The 15,001-nt window shown below is 43.4% G+C and overlaps 1 long non-coding RNA gene across 1 annotated transcript in view; it reads right to left on the bottom strand.

The window, feature by feature from the left end:
* Positions 1-7,783: 7,783 nt before the first annotated feature.
* Positions 7,784-15,001, bottom strand: part of LOC109447284 (uncharacterized) — a 54,029-nt gene continuing 46,811 nt past the window's right edge. The window contains exon 4 of the long non-coding RNA XR_016018340.1: positions 7,784-8,768. This is a non-coding gene — a long non-coding RNA (uncharacterized LOC109447284). The remainder of the gene's footprint in view (positions 8,769-15,001) is intronic.

Raw genomic sequence — 15,001 nt, forward strand, 5'->3', positions numbered from 1 at the left:
AAACACGGTAGGTGAGCCATGTGGGGACTCCTTGCCAGAGTTCAGGCCCCAGGAAGACCTTATCAGGGGGGAACCATTTAGTAAGACCATTTAGTAAGAAGGGCCTTTTCTGGTGTGTGTGTTCCATTGTCCCTGCAGACTCTGCATCCAGGTGTTTCCATGTCACCAGTCACATACTCCCCATCACTACCCATCACCACCTATTATGTTCTCAGTCCTCTTATTGCTGCAGCGATGGTGTACTTTCGTGTCAGGGAAAAAAAAAAAAAAATCTTAAGAAGGAAGAGAGCCATTAATGGTGAAGAACTGGCACATATAAAGGGTACAAGCTCAGAGGGTCCAATATAGAATTCAGCCTTGCCAAACACTAAACTATTATTGGTGGGGTGGGGCGGGGGATAGTTTCTAACCGAAAGACTGAAGCTGTGGCTTTTAACTGCCTGATGCTGTTTATTCTCCCTACCCCTGCCTCATCTGTTCTGTAGCCTTTAGTAGCTGCTCTCTTTTATTCCCTGAGGAGAAGTAAGCTGACACTTGCCCTCATTACTGAGTGGCATCTTAGGCTCCTAAAAAAGCTTGGACAAACTCCAGGGCCCTATGCAAGCCAGCTAAGTTTCAACTCTGGAAACTCTTGTTACCAGAGCTGGTGGGATTAACCCATGTCTTTTCAAATAAACTTGCTATGAAGCTGTGAAAATTCACATTGTTTTTTATCTGCAGTTGGTTTATTCTGCAAATGTGAAACTCAGTGATATGGATGGCTGATTGCATATTTACTGAGAAAAAATCCCCAAATAAGTGGACCCATGCTGTTCAAACCCCTGTTCAACAGTCAACTGTAGTTGCTAAATTATACTTTATTTGGCCTGTATTGACTTCCTTTGCTCTCTGCTCTTTTTATAAACATTAAAAACAAGACCAATCAGTCAGTCAAACTAACAAAACCCCTCATCCTATATGTAGGTACTCTAGGAAATTGTATGAATTCTGAACAGTTGTAGTTGTTATACTACCAGAGCGGCAACTACCTCAACTGATTCTTTCAGCAAGGCATCAAATGCTTTATTGACTTTATCGCATTAAGTCTTCAATATAGTCTGATGAGGTAGCACCTGACAAGAGCCCAGTGGGTTTCTTTCTGTTTTCCCAAATCTGCTCTAGTTTCTGAAAAGGCCTCCAAGTCACATTCGCATAAGTAAATAAAAGTTTTGAAGGACACCTAGCATTTGCATATGTGAAATTAATGAATTTAATTTTCCAAATAGGTATTTATTAAACAGTAAATGTTGGCAATGGGACTTCAGGTAGAAAACTTACATAACAGAAAATAGTCAAAGATGGCAGTGATGTGATATGATGTGAGCAGAGGAGAAGAAGAAGGCAGATCTGCAACAAGAAGGGGAGTGAATCTATTAAGAACAGCAGATGTGTGTGAGACACCTGGGGCCAGAACCTTCAATCCTGACCTGCCAAGTCTCGGCTTGTCCCTGGAAGACACAGCTGGACCAGATAGCCTGCCTTTGGAGGGTCGTGAGGTGGTCTCTTTAACTTTACAACAAATTCTGCCCCCCTTTTTCTCTTAAAAATGTTTGTGGGTTTTTGATTCCTTAAAATCAATAGACCTTAACAAAAACATGTAAAGTATCATAAAATCTGGGGGGGAAAAATGTCTGGAAAGACTCTTCAAGATTATCCATTCCAGTTTCTTTATTTTAAGACAAGACCTGAGGCCCAGAGATGGTCAGTGATGTCCCCAGGCTACAGAGCTGGGGTTCAGCCTAGCCTCCTCCAGTGTAGCATTCTTTCTAAGATGTCACACTGCCTCTCACTGGAAAAGTATTCATAAACACATAGAAAGACTAAGGGTTGTGAAACTGTGCACTGGAATTACTTTTCTAGATTATAGAGCAGCTCTTTCCTTCTATATTTTATTTGGACATCAATAATTATAAATTAATGATAATTTCCCATTGTCCTGAACAGTATTTTTTTAAAATGCAAAGCTGGCTAAGGAAAAACAAATTGTTTTCTACTACTTTGTATCTATTTTTATATAAACAAAAAAAATATGCTAATTACCTATAATCTTAGTCTGTTTATTCAAACAGAATCTCTATTCCATATATTATGTTAACAAATATATACTGTTAGTAACTGTATGTAAGAGGAAGTAATGAAATTCTAGCCTAAAGTTAAGATTTCACAAGTGTGAGTGTATGTGTGTGGTATTTTTTGTTTAATGTTTATTGCTGGTTTAATTTTTTGCTATTTCAACTTGGTCTTCCCTTCAATAAAGGGAAATAATAGCCCCGAACTGGAAACAATAGAAGAATGGTTAAATAAGCAGAGGCATATTCATGCAAACTAATACAACTCAGCAATGGAAAAGAAAGGAAAACATGGATGGATCTTACAATCATTGTGCTGAGAGAAAGAAGCTTTACATGAAAGAGTACAAATGGTATTAGTCCACTTATATGACTTTCTAGAAGAGAAAAACACTAATCTATGGTGGAAAAATCAGAAAAGAGGGTCTTCTAAGGGTAGAGTAGGGCCATGAATTGACCAGGAAGAGGCACAGAGCAACCTGTGGTATGAAGGTAAAGTTCTCTATGTTGCTAGAGGATTAGGTTATAAGGGTACATATAGGTCCCCAAACTAGCCAGTTTTGGGGACCTGTATGTACCCTTGTAACGTGGAAGTTTTGTGCATTTCATTATATGTAAATTTTACATTAAAAGAACTGCAAACAAATGTTGAACTCTCATTAATGAAATGCATGCTGAAATATTTAGGGGAGAGTATACTGATGCCTGTTATTTTTCCTATGCAGTGCAGCATAAAAAAGTAAGGAAGTTTGGAGATAAGGAGATGGACAGATATGTCATAAAGCAAGTAGAGTAAATGGTAATTGTAGAATCTGGGCAGTAGGTATCCATTATAAGATTCTTTCAACCTTGCTTTATGTTTGAACATTTTCATAAAACGTTGGGGAAAAGCCACGTAAGAACAGAGCAGAAGGGAGCTGTTAATCTGTTTCCCTTTCAGAACTCCCTGGGCGCTGGTAAGAAGCAAGGCCACTGGGCTTCTTGTGGACCTTGTTTTGATACCCAAGAATATATCTGTGACAACGGCAGATAGAAAGGCTACTGGAAACAAAAGTCAATTTCCCGCTTTGGAGGAAACAAAACAAAACAAAATAAACACCTAAAAAAAAAGGCAGCAAGGAAAGTACAAATGGATCCCAAACCCCACATGAGATTAGCCTTCGTTATCAATAGAGACAAGCCTGTGAAGGAAAGATAGTGCCTGAGCCAGCCATGAAGGCTAATCTCTCCAGGAATTACAGCTTCATTAACTTGTTTGCAGCATTTCTTGGAAAGAATGAACAGAATTTGAACTCTGACCATTTGAATATTATTTCTCCTTATCTCTAAGGAAAACACACACACACACACAATTTACCTATATACAGTGACAACACTGACTGATAACTTGGATCTTGTCATTTATTGGCGACTGCCTTTTGTATCAACTTCAAGTCCATTCCTATCCACTTTTAGGGCAGACACAGTTTTCTCTGTTCTACTTCCACCCACAACGTTCCCTTTTCCCCCTTTATTTGCTCTTTAAAGGGATCACTGGTGAAGAAAGGGTCACTAGGAAGCACCCCTTTTTCTCCTCTCTGATTCTCTTGTCTGGCCCCCAGCATTCCAGGGACAGGGCTATTGCTGCCACCTCTGGAGATGGGATTGTTCTGGGGGGCTCACCCTTGATGATGGTGCCATAGGAAGGAAAGCAGAGGCTGGAGGATTCTCAGCAACCTCAAAGCTCTTTCCAAAGCAAAAGTGAATTTCCTGGACCGTGTGTGTGTGTGTGTGTGTGTGTGTGTGTGTGTGTGTGTGTGTTGATCTGGGGAGGAATGAGGTCAGGTAAGGACCACAAGAGAAGCAAAAACCACACTTTCCACATTCACCCCTTCCACAGAGCCTCCCTTAGGCAAGGTTCCTTAGCCCAGGGGTTTCAGTTTGTAATTTCAGGAACTCCCCCTTTCTAACATCCCACTTCAAGCTTTTGAAAACGTCTAAAGTCTGACAGTGCACAGAGTGGAAAGAGCATGGAATTTGGGGTTGGGAACTAGGTTCCACTACCCATGCTCCTTCTGTGGATGTTAAGACCTTCGGTGAGGGGATCACCTGTGGCGCAACGTCAGGGAGCCTTGGACCCACGGGCAGGATCGTTGTAAGGGGTCCAGAACTCCTGGTGCACAGGGGTACGCACTGAATGCTTGGGGTTTGGGAGAGGGGTGAAGATGCGAAGGGGAGAAGACTGAAGGCTTTTCCCCATTCAAAAGCAGGTAGGTACCCTGGGGAAAAATACTGCTCAGTTATCCATCCCTGAGATTGTTTGATTGGCACTTTCCTCCTCCCAACACGCTGAGAGCTGAGAAGAAGTGGAGGAAGGAGTATACTCATTTTCTAGAGCTGAGTAACAAATTCCCACAAGCTGTGACTTAAAACAACACACATTTTTTTATCTCACAGTCTCGGTGGGTCACAGATACTGGACACAGCTTATCTAGTCCTCTGCTCAGGGTCGCCCTAGGTTGAAATCCAGGTGTCCACAGGGGCCATGATCTTTTCCAGGCTCACGGTCCTCTTCCAGGCTCACCTGTTGTTGGCAGAAACCAGTTCCTTGCAGTGGTAGGACTGAGGTCCTACTTTCTTCTTGGCTGTCGGTGGGGGTCACTCCCAGCTTTTAGTGGTGACCCTGAGGTTCTAACCACTGAATCTCTTGCAACATGGATGCTTAAAGCCAGCAGGAGAATGGCTCTCTCTCCAAATCTCCTGTCAGTCAGCTAGGAAGGGTGTTTATACACTGTAACCAAAGTGACCTATCACTTTGCCAGTACAATGTAACCTGCTCCAGACCATAGCTATCTATTATATTCACTGACCCCACCCCACACTCAGGGATGAAGATTACACAGGGTGTGAACACCAGGGGCAGGACTCTTGGTGCCATCTTCGAATTCTTAGAATTCAGCTAACCCCTGGGAGAAATCAGGTCTGCAAGGGGGGAAACGGGAGGGAGGCCCACACTCCGCATGCAGCATGGATGCCTCCCAGCTTCTACATGTTCCTTTAAAATGAGAAGGAACTTAGAAGGGGATTGGGCCTTCTATATTCAGAGTGGGCCCAGCCAGCTTTATTCCCTGACTTTCCTTTAGAATCATGAATGTTTTAGTGATTTTCAAAGATAGACTACATTGAAGAGGTATTGGGGAGGGGTGTTGCTTTGTTGGTTCTTCTCTGAATAATGTGAGCCCAGGCCTATCTCTGAGACATGTGGCATTATCTGTCAGTCAGGAATCAAGAAGCTGGACACATATCAAAATCCTACCGGCCCGCGGAGAAGTTATCCCTTCCTTAAAGACCTCCTTATCCTTAAAAACCTCCTTAGGAAGAGACTCCTCAAGTTGCTGCGGGCCCCCGTTGCGTGGGTTGGCATCTCTCACTGGCAGGACACACTCTTGTGTTTGACTGAAATCCTTCAAGCTGAAGTTTCTTCTTTTTGTACCCTTGGTGAAGGCAGAGAAAACGAGTCATCAAACTGCAGAGGGAGAGAGAGAAAGAGGCAGAAAGAGATGAAGAAACAGAGAGAGACAGACTTGTAAACCATCCACCCCTCATTTTAAAGGCTGAGAAAATCTCCGGCTTGGGTTTGGACATGTCCGGAGACAAAGATTCAAGCCAGGCTCATTTTCCTAGTGCCAGGGGACAATTGAAGCAGGGAAGCAGAAATTAAGGTTGGTGGTGAGGCTTTCAGGCAAATGCTCACCCCTTCCGAACAGCAGCGCACTCAGCCCTCCTGAACCTTGCAGTTCTGTCCCGGGCTGTTCAAAGCCTTTCTCATCCACATATTGAGTAGGGTTGCTTGGAGTAAAACTATTCTGTGGGAGCTATTATCTGCATGCTTAAAATGTGCTAGACTCTGTGGGAATCCAATAAAAGGCCAGACATAAACCTGTGAAAAATTAAATGGCAGGACCAAATGCAAAGAAGATTAGACAGGAGATACCAGGGGGAAGCTAGTGATTAATTGCCAGATGGTGAAGATTAAACCTTTTACAGAGTTCAGAAGAAGCAGTGATAGCCTCCTGCTGGGGTGCTGAGTCAGAGGCCGACTTGATTAAAAAATTTTTGCATGGGTTCAGCCCTAACTAATTTTTTTTCCTTAACGCCTTCCATTCCCCTTCCCCCAGGTCTTCTGGATGTTGAAAAGTACAGGTACTTTCCAAGCAGAGTTCTAAGAAGAGTTGCTAGTTGGGGGCTCAACCTAAATTGGCTTTCAAAGGACAGCAGAAAGCGCAAAGAAGTAGCAAGTTTTTCAGTTTTATTATACAGAGGGTGCCAAAAAAATGTATACACATTTTAAGAAAGGAAAACTATTAAAATTATGAGTCAATATATACTGATAACAAAAGATGAATACAAGTCACGTTTGACTTCTGCAATTACAAGATGTGCTCAAAGTGGTTACCATTAGTGTCCAGACACTTCTGATTACAGCAAACTACTGCTTGAGCAATGTTGACCAAAGAGTCCACCTGTATACATTTTTTGGCACCCCTGAGATATATATATATATATATATATATATATATATATATATATATATATATATATATATATTGTGGGGACAGAGCCCCAAAGAGCAGTTTCCAGGCTCTCGGCCTCATATAGAGGGGTGCTGGCTCGGGTGGTAGATGGCTGTCAGCTGTGGCTGGTTGGCTGTCAGCTGTAACCATTGAGCCATTGGCCACTAATATAACTGCTGCGGCTACGGAGGAGAGTCGAGGAGAGTGGAGGAAAGTCGTCGGTCGGTTGGGAGAAAAGAGGACAGCAGGTCGCATGTCCAGTGAACCCAGCCTCCAGTGAGACTAAAGTGGTATGACTCCCCTACCTATAGCTCCGTGGGTGTTCCTTTTTGGCCTCACCATGTCCTGCATTCTTGTGTGGGGAGAGGGAGCTGAGACCCCGCAGGCCGCCCCGCAGGACACTTGTGTTTTTGTGCAGGGAGCGGGAGCAAAGACCCCGCCTGACACACCGCACGACATATATACCGTGTTTCCCTGAAAATAAGACCTACCCCAAAAATAGGCCTCAGTTAAGATCATCAGCCAGACGGATGCATTTAGTACGTTATGACGATGTTCCAGAAGATGACATGACTATGTTTGAATAAATGTAGATTGTTGTACATTAAAAAATAAGACATGCCCTGAAAATATGCCCTAATGAAGCAAAAATTAATATAAGACCTGGTCTTATTTTCGGGGAAACACATATATATATATTCAATAATATATACACACATACATACATACATATGTATGTATATACATATGTATACAATTTTTTTACTTGATGTGGTATCTTAGTTTCAGCAGGAGATACAGAAAATTGTACATTGCTAACTTTCCTTTCATTAATGACTTCCTTGTGTGTAAAATCAAAGCGCTTAATCACTCCCTGTTAAATGCAAGCTGATCATGGGTTGGCAATGCTGTTGAGTCTGACCTAACCTAAAGATACTTGAAAAGTCATTCAAAAAGTATTTAGTAAGCCCCTACTTAGAACAAGGCGGACCCTGAACTTGTCATCCTAGAACTTTATTGGCAGAGAGAAGAGTAATAGGTAATTACAATACAGTATATTTTGATTATCCATTGCAGTGTAAAAACCTATCTTGAAACACAGTGGCTTAAAAACCAATGACTTTTGTTTCTCACAGTTCTCTGGTAGACTGAGCTCAGCTGGGGTTTCTGCCTCCTGTGCTGTAGCAGCTGCATTTAGCTGGGAACTGGGGGGAGTGGTCGGGGGCTGGGAGGTCCAACATGGCTGCTCATCCTTCAGGGTCTCTCATCATCCAGTAGCCTCACCTGGGCTTCTTGAGAGTATGATGGCTGGCTTTCAAGAGGGTGTGTTCCAAGAGCATAAGCCCCAGTGTGCAAGTCCTAGCCATTATTTGTTTGTATCACTCTGACCCACAGTCACAGCAAGTCACAACCAAGACCTCAATGTGGGAGGGACCACATAAGGTTATGAAAACCAGGAGATGTGGTTTTTGGGGGGACCACCAACGTAACCATCATCCACACAATGTGATAAATACTACTAGAGCAGTACTAACAGTACCCATGGGAGGTGCCCTTAACCCAGACTTAAAGATCAAAGGGGACTTCCTAGAGGAACAGACATTAACTGGAGACTAAAGAATGGGTAGTCATGTCAGGGACATCTATACTTTTGTCTGTTGAGCAACCACACAACTTGTTATTTCTTGGAATGCCATTTGTAGGATTTGTATTAGGTATACAATGCACATCAAGCATTTTTTTGAATTTTGCAAGATTTACTCAACTGTTAGAAAACAGAGCCATGAATACACTTTTCACCTGGCCAAAGCTACGAGCAAGGCTGACTGATTGCCACCACTTCTCTCCCACTTGCTCCTAAGTTCCCAGCAATATTGACTCTAACTTTGATTCTACGTGTCCGCATTTCCTGCTCTTGCTTTCAACTTGATGGCAGTGGATTCCTTCAGACTAACCACGTCCTTGTGTTGATGGTTAAGCTTCCATTCTTGTAAGATTATAACTTCCTGATTTCTTCACTGATCTTCCTTGGGATTCGGAAACACATGTAATTTCCCCAAGAGTGGCTGAGAAGGAATTCTTGCACAGGAAAACATTGCTATTGTGGCTGGAAAAAAAAAAAGAGCAAAAGGGGGAGAGAGCATCAAAGTGAGGTAGAATTGCTAGGCGCCAAAAGAAGGAGGGTCTCATAAGTCATTTTAAGTTAGAGCTTTATCCTAACAGATATAAGAAATCACTGAAAAGTTTTAAAAACGGGAGTGACATGATCAGAACGGCATTTTAGAAAGACCTCCAAGGCTGAAATATGAACAATGGATTGGAGTCAGGAAATCTACTTAAAAGGCTGATGAAATCCAAGAGGGAGATAATGTTGGTTTGAACTTGGGTAGGAGCCATGGTGATGGGGATAAGTGGACAGCTTTGAGAAATACTTAGAAATAACATTTGATAAGCCTTCGTGATTGATTGGATGTAGGACATACGGAATTGGGTAAGTTTTTTGCAATCAGACTTTGGTCTCATGTATAATGACCTGCTCAAGAAGATACTACAAGTCCTGAATGTTGAAAGAGAGCAGAGGTAAATACCACTTATTTTTGTAGACGCTCCTTAAGTTATTTCATTTTGTGCACTCTCTCCCTCCCTCCTTATACAGTATCTGTCTTAACCTTGGAGTTTCTTAAAGAAAAGTTGTCTTTAAATATATGATTTTCTACCATAATACTCAAGTATCTCTCAGAGACACCTTTGTTCCATCATGTCTATTTTAGATTTTAAAAGCACTTTATCTCATTCTTCCAGCAAGACCAAGCCAAGACAAATCCAGAATGGAATTCCAAACTAAATAAAAACAATACAGAAGAAGTCTTTGCATAGGGCCACTGCTAGCCTATATGACACCATTGTGCATCTGAAAAAGGCACTAATTCTGCTTGGCTGATGCAGCCCCAGGTGGTTTAGTTTTTGTGGATTGATTTGCTGATTGATTTGCTGATTATTTGATGGGATGGGGCAGTGAACAGCATATTCATGATCTCCGCCCTCTGTTGGGAGACAGTCTTCCATGATCTCACACATTTCTGTACCTCTTTCCAGCAGAAGCACTATCTTTTCAAGGATGTTTATATAGCAAATAGCCTGGACGATAAAGACAGTGTCTTCTTCCAGAGAAAAGGGTAATTTGTTTACTCTGCAGTATAATAGAGCTAACTCCTTCCAAGCCCAAAGTCAGGTTTGCTTGCATCTCATTATAAAAAAACTAGGGCTCCTTAAGCACAGGGTTTCTCAGCTGTGAGGTGTGGCATATGTGGCATCCATCTAGACATCTCCATCTGGACTTGAGGAGCAAGGGGAACTGATGCACAAGCATGAAGCTCATGCAGCTTCCTGTGCTGTAAAGTCCTTTGTCAGACCCAGGAGTCTCCTGTCCTCTGCTGGCATCCACTAAACTATGGTAGGCCAGCTCGTTAGCTTGTAAGTAGAGTAAAATCTCAAATCCTTCGACATTCTGCACTCTCATGGAGCTTACATTCTAAAAGGGGAAGAAAAAAACATGGAAAAAAGCAAAGTAATGGTAAATTGTCAAAGTAACTAGAAACAGATTAGGGTTAAAGTAGAGAATGTGGGGTACAGCAGGGAGTATAGACAGGATAGTGAGGGAAGAGTTCTCAAAAGTGGTGCCATTTAAACCAAGGAGAGGTACCATTTCAAGTGTCTAATAACGGAGGAGTTAGGCAGAACCAGCCACGTAAGAGGCAGGCCCAAGTACTCCAGCCAGAAGAAATTACGGGCACATGCTGAGGCATATGGGGAACAGGAAAAAGACCAATGTGTCTGCAGGAAGGCAGTGAAAGAGAACTGTGGTCTGCGATGAGGTAGGGGAAGTGAGCATGGCAAAATTATGCACAAACCTTGTGTGGTGTGGACTGGAGTTTGAATTTTCCCAAAGCTTTTGAGCAGGGAGTGAATTGACCTCGTTGTGTGTGGAGCTCAGAATGACCTGGGAGAGGAGTGGAGACAGGGACAGCCAAAGAAACACTAGGGGAGAGAACGTAAATAATGCATATTAGTATCTGTGTGGCGGGAGGAATACCAGTGTCAAGGAGCTGGTCATCAAACATTGAAGACACGTCAGAAATGCTGTAGTTTTTAGAAATGGGCCTGCCTCTTTGGAAGAAATTCAGGTTGTAGAAAAACATCTATAGATGCATTATATAAAACTAAGATTTCCCCAATGACTTAGTTCATTCAGCAATGACTTTATTTTCATTGTTTGATTTTTCTCTTGGCAATGCTCCCAAACACTTTTCTCTGACCACGTTTCCCTTCTTTGTCAATAACTAGTGACTTATAAATAAAAACTTTACCCTGGAGAAGTTGCTATTTAAGAGAACTCAGGAAATGAAGAATTCTCTACGTTGTTTCATAAGCTTTAATAGCAATGCCCTTAGGATGAAAGTGTATGTATTGGTTAGGTTAAGACTAGATGCAACAGTGTTAAATCTAAGACATGAGTAATGCGGGCTAACAGGGCACTCGGCTCCACATGAGCATTCAGGGCCTGATGGATGAAGGCTCAAGCTCTTGCAGCTGCACCATCAGGAATACATGCTCTCTGGGAAGGGAAGAAAGAGGGGGATGAAGCACCCTGGTTTTTAATTGTCTCAGCTCAGAAATGGCATATATCACTTCCATTTATTGTCTATTGGCCTAAATTAGTGATCTTGCCTTAACTCAACAGCAAGAAAGACTGGGAAAGATAGAAAACATGTGGAGTGTTTGGTGAGCACTGTTTCTGCCACAGTATATCTATAAAACATTTAGGAACCAAAAGGGAGAGGAAATTACATGGAATTTATTAAGTGCTTTCTTAGTGTCAGGGATTTTGACTTTTGTCCCCATATTCGTTTTTTATTGCTGCATAACAAATCACCACAGACTTAATGGCTTAAAACAACAGCTCTCAGTTCTGTAGGTCAGAAGTCGGGGTGGGCTCAACTGGGTTCTCTGCTCAAGGTCTCACAGCTGAAATGAAAGGGTCACCAGTCTGAACTTTTTCCAGGGCCTCTGGGAAGCATCTGCTTCCAAGCTTATTCAGGTTGCTGGCAGAAATAAGGTCCTTTCCAGCGGAGGACTGAGGGTTCACTCTGGTCCTCGTACATAGCTCCTCCATCTTCAAAGCAAACAACTGCACATGGAATCCTCCTCATGTTTCAAATCTCTCTGGCTTCTCCTGCTCTCAGCCACAGAAAACTCCTTTTTTTTTTTTTTTTTTTTTAATACAGGAGAAGTTATGATATTGTTAGACCCTGGTAGGTCTCAGAAAGCTGGGGGGAATCTGGCCCCCTGCTTCCCCGGCAGAACACTCAGGAGCAGAGTAACTGGCTGGCTGGGCAGTAGGTCTAGCCCGGGCTTTGTCATACCTTAGAGCTGTCTGAGATCCTGCGTGGAGCAGAGACAGCAGCACTGTATCTGCATCTTTGAGTGATGTGGAAGTGACAGAGCCACCAGAACTCAGGGGTTTACAGAGGGGAACAAAGGATCTCATCACCGGTACCTGCATGGATGAAGGACAAAGTCCCAGATGAGGTGCCATGCATTCTAGGAGGTCTCTACATGAGCAGATGACAGTCTGGGCCAGAAGCTGCCCACCCATTGACTCATTGGTATAGCATAAGGTCCCTGAAATTTGGTGTGATATAAGCCACACCCTCAGAGAAAAGGGTAAGTTTCCATCATCCTAACTGGATGTGATCTGGAAACAGAAACCAAGCTGAGATGCAGATAAATGGAAGATGCTGTATTTTTTGAACAACTTACTTTTTGCGTGGTTGGTACATGCTTCATCCCTGGGAATTGTTAGATTGTGGTCCACCCTGGAAGACCAAGGTCATCTCAAGCCCACAGTGTACTCCCTCCTACAATGTCATCTTTCTCCACTGCAGGGAGAAAAGGGGGCTTTAACTTAATGGGATGTGTTTATTCAACAACTATTTATTCATCTGCTAGGCAGTATTCTAAGCACTGGAGATATTGCAAGGAATCAATCAGCCGTGGAGTTTACATTTTAACGTTGGGGGAAGACACATGATAAACAAGTAAAATACATAGATTTAGATTGTGTGAATGCTACAGAGGAAAATTAAGCGGGGCAAGGAGATTGGGAGCAGAGGAGTGGATGTGCAATTTCAGATAGGTGGCTAGGGAGGCCCCACCAAGAAGAGGACATTTGAATGGGACCTGAGGAAGTGCAGGAGGGAGCCTTGCAGATATCTGGGAGAAGGACCTTCAGGGAGAGGACACGACAAGAGCAAAGGATCTGAGAGGGTGCACACCTGCTATTTGGGGACAGCAAGAGGACTAAGGGTGTAGAGCAGAGTGGGCCATGGGGAAAACTGTAGAGGATATGCTCAGAGAAGCACCAGGACCCAGCCCTTTGCAGGCCCCTATGAGGATGTGGCATTCAATCAGAGTGATACGGGGACTCCATTAAGATTTGATCTTTGGAAGTAAGAGAGGAAGGAACTGGGAGAAAACAAGAAGACTAGGGAACATCTCCATGAGTAGCATCCTGAGGTGCTTAGAGAATTAAGGGAGCATTTAAGACTGTTCCTAAGACAGTAATCTCAATGTTTTGCGATACTTCTCCATTTTCCCTTCAGGAGATCATGTTGATGACCAGAAAAGTTACCGCATGTCAGCCCTTAGCAAACCAAAATGGCCTCCTGCTGGCCTTCAGTGGTGGCAGCAGGCCAGGCATTTGTCTTTGGCCCAAGGATAGCCTCACTCACAGGAGGGTTGGAAGTGGGGCAGGGTTCTATTTCTTCCCATTTGATTCCTTCCCCCAAAGGCAGCAACCCTCACAGGTGAGTCCAGGTGAATGTCTTTGACAGCTAACTTTAGGTAGCGCCTCACAGGGTCCCTCACTGGCTTCTCCTCAGATTTCCCATGCGGGAAGCTGTCAGGTCACCGCTACTGCCCTGGGAGGGCATTAGGAAGAGCCCAGTGCTTTTCTCTCCTCAAGAGTCATTGGACCTCCTACCATGTGTCCCCACCCACTTGTCATCTCATCCCTGTATCACTGTGTGGGCCGTGTCCATGGTCCTGAGTGGCTCCATCTTGGCATGCTGCTGCAGCCACATGGAAACACCCACATTCACGGGAGTGGGTGTCTTATATGGGTTGTGCTGTGCTGGTGTGTGAGTTCAGGAACACCTGTGTGCCTATTCGAGAGTATCTGGTGGAAGTTGCTACTTTATACCTGTTATAGACTGGATTGTTTTCTCTCAAAATTCATATGTTGAAGCCCTAGCCCCCAATCTGACTATCTGGAGAAAGGAACTTTAAGGAGGTAATTATGGTTAAATGAAGTCATAAAGGTAGGGTCCTAATCCAACAGGACTAGAATCCTTATAAGAAGAGGAAGAGACACAAGGGAGGTGCCTGCACAGAGAAAAGGCCATGTGAACACACAACGAGAAGGCAGCCATCTGCAAGCCAAGAAAAGAGAAACCAAACCACTAAAGAAACCAAACCTATTGACACCTTGATCTTGAACTTCTAATCTGCAGAAACTGAGAAAATAAGTTTCTGTTGTTTAAGCCTCCCAGTCTGTGGTACTTTGTTATAACAGTCTTAGCAAATGGATAAAATATCCCTGCATTTTTATGATGGGATATTGAAAAATGGTATGAGAAAGGCATTCTATTTTGACATTCTAATTTACAGTGAGACAGAGAGAGGCTGGATTGGGAATGAAAAACAGGAAATAGGTAGGACAGGGACAAATGCTGTTCAATTTTGTCCTGATCCCACAGGATCTCCAACCTATGGGTTGCATTCTGTGTCCTTTCCCTAATGATCATTAGGAGGCTACAGCAGGGCCAGGTGTTCTCGCATGGCCTCTCCTTTGCCAAGATGTCGTTAGCTAGGAGCTTATGCAGTTCCCGTTGCAGCTAGAATTGTCCCTAGGCCTCAGGCAAGCATTTGTGGTTGAACACCGACTTCTCATTTAAGTTGAAGATGTTGGCATCCCAGACAGGCATGCGTTATGCTGGGACTAGGCACAAATAGCTCTCTGCATTGTTCAGCTACAGTACAGCACCATGTGCCTTTCAAAAATAGTAGTGCTGTGTTTGAAATTTTCAACAGAAGACATGTAAGGTGTGTATATACACGTGTCGGCCACGCCCTCCTCTATCTTCATTCTAAGGAGATACTGAATTAGAACAGTTTGGAAGGGAAGGGGAAGGAAAGACCATTAACATGCAGACACACCCACACACAGCCCCGCCATGTCACTTCCCAGTGACATCCTCACAGTTCACACCACCCAGAGAC

Source organism: Rhinolophus sinicus, chromosome 1 (assembly GCF_057876585.1).
Source record: "Rhinolophus sinicus isolate RSI-liver-muscle chromosome 1, RSI-T2T, whole genome shotgun sequence".
Lineage (NCBI taxonomy): Eukaryota > Metazoa > Chordata > Mammalia > Chiroptera > Rhinolophidae > Rhinolophus > Rhinolophus sinicus.